The sequence below is a fragment of the Lactuca sativa genome, chromosome 4 (assembly GCF_002870075.4).
Source record: "Lactuca sativa cultivar Salinas chromosome 4, Lsat_Salinas_v11, whole genome shotgun sequence".
NCBI classification, from domain to species: domain Eukaryota; kingdom Viridiplantae; phylum Streptophyta; class Magnoliopsida; order Asterales; family Asteraceae; genus Lactuca; species Lactuca sativa.
Genome location: NC_056626.2, coordinates 231,484,401 through 231,486,471, shown reverse-complemented (window position 1 = coordinate 231,486,471; position 2,071 = coordinate 231,484,401). Strand labels below are relative to the sequence as shown.

Here is a 2,071-nt window from a genome sequence, read left to right as displayed (position 1 = left end):
ACTAATACAACTAAAAACCAACTTAATAATCCATAATCATTAGCTAGCCATAAGGAAGAACTGGATTCAAACTAAACAAGAGTGCATTTTTACTTATTGGATTTGATTTAAGTTCATCTGATCTTGTAAAATCAGATAAAACCCTTTTAAACTTGTTAATAATTAGGTTAATTTAATAGTAAGTAATTAATTTGTAACACCGTTCCCTGTGATCGACACCCGATTTACCCAAGCTATACTGTAATCTGATTAGGTACACTGCCTATAAGTGCATAGTTAGGTTAAATTAGTTAGGTTATAAATATTAAAATTAGTGGGTACTTTTGTGCACATCAAGTTTTTGGCGCCGTTGCCGGAGAACGACACGTTTATTAGTTTATTTTCTTTGCATTAGATTAATCAACCCCTTTTCATGGAATAAAATCTACAAAAAGGTTAATTCTTTATTTATTTGTGTTTATTAGCTTAGCTTAGTTGATTAGCATTAAAAAAAATTAGTCACATAGTCCACGACGTGGCCAGATATGTGCCACGACGTGGTTTCTGAAAATATTTTAGTTTTCAGTTTTTAGTTTATTTTTCTATTTCAGTGTTACGTGTTTTTTTATTGTGTTAATGTTACAGGAGTTCATGACCAGAAGCTCAAACACACCCTTGGTGCCACCACTTGAAGATCCCGAGTCCGCAATTCACAAGAAAAAGACGCCCTTACAAGAATTGAAGTCAGCTTTTTCAAGGAAGTCGGGAAAGAAGATAGGAGAGTCAAGTTCATCCGCGAGGCACAAGAGCAATTTTGAGAACTTGGATCAAACACCTGTCCAAACCGAGTCCGAATATGATACCGAGCCGGAATTTGAAGAACACACAAGCGAACCCGAGAACGAGCCAAGGAACGAGATGGCAACAGTTGAAGAGATGTCCATGGGAGCTTAGAAAAAACGGATCCGAGAAGATATGGGTCCCGGTTTAGTCTAGCCCGCAATACCTGCCATTGCCACAGTCTTGCGGATTACTTCAATGTCCCAAATGTCAACAGAAACACAGTCTTGCTTAGGATGCTTCCCATCGCTTTCAAAGGAGCTGCTAAGGAGTGGTTAAAAGCACTTCCACCGGGTACAATTACCACTTGGGCTCAAATGCGTGAGCAATTCCTGGACCAGTTTTGCCCGCCATCCAAGATAGCCAATCTCAAGAAGGCAATAGCCAACTTTGAGCAACAGCCGGTGGTGTCATTATACGAAGCATGGGAGCGGTACAAGGGCTTGCTCAGAAATTTCCCTCAGCATGATCTAAATGTGCAACAGGAGATGTCAATCTTCTATGATGGGTTCAACTTTATGACAAGACAACTCCTTGATTCTCAAGGACCTTTGACAAAGAAAAATCCGAGGGAGGTCGAGGAGCTGATTGAAGAATTCGCGAAGCACTCTCGCGAATACCACAACCCTAGGCAAGATGGAATCAAAGGCGGTGGAGGGGCCCAAACTGAAGAAATAGCAGCTGTAATGGCCATGCTGAACAATTTGGATCGAAGGATAACACAAATGGACCAGTCAATACATGCTATAAGAGTAGGTTGCGAAAGATGTAGTGGTACACACTTGACCAAGGACTGCAATGTAGATGAATTTGGGAACAGAAAAGCTCAAGTGTGCTACTCTAGTGGGGATAAGTTTGATGAGGATTGGAGGAAACCGAAGGAGTGGCTGCCATATGAAGAGTATAAGAAGCAAAAAGAAGAGAAGTATAGGCAGACATGTCGAGGCTTTTATCAAAAGGAGTAGCCACCAGCCGAGAAGAAACCCGATCTAGAGACCATTTTGATGAACTTTATGGAAGCTTGAGAAAAGAGACACGATGCCACTGATTCTGCTATCATGGAACAACAAACCTTAATAAAGAATCAGCAAGCCTCCATCCATAACCTTGAAGTACAATTTGGTCAACTAGCCACTCTGGTTCATGAAAAATTGTCCCCGAAGAATCCCGAAATAAAGACCCAATCTCATGTAATGGCCATCAATACTGAAGAAGAAGCAATCTCTGAGTTCCTGGAGGCATTGGAAGAAGA

At 40.8% G+C, this 2,071-nt stretch overlaps 1 non-coding gene across 1 annotated transcript; it reads right to left on the bottom strand.

Annotated features, from left to right (window-relative positions):
• Window positions 1-1,184: 1,184 nt before the first annotated feature.
• Window positions 1,185-1,291, bottom strand: LOC111911965 (small nucleolar RNA R71). The gene has a single exon (XR_002857019.1). It is a non-coding gene; the product is annotated as a small nucleolar RNA R71 (small nucleolar RNA).
• Between the last annotated feature and the right edge of the window lie 780 nt (window positions 1,292-2,071).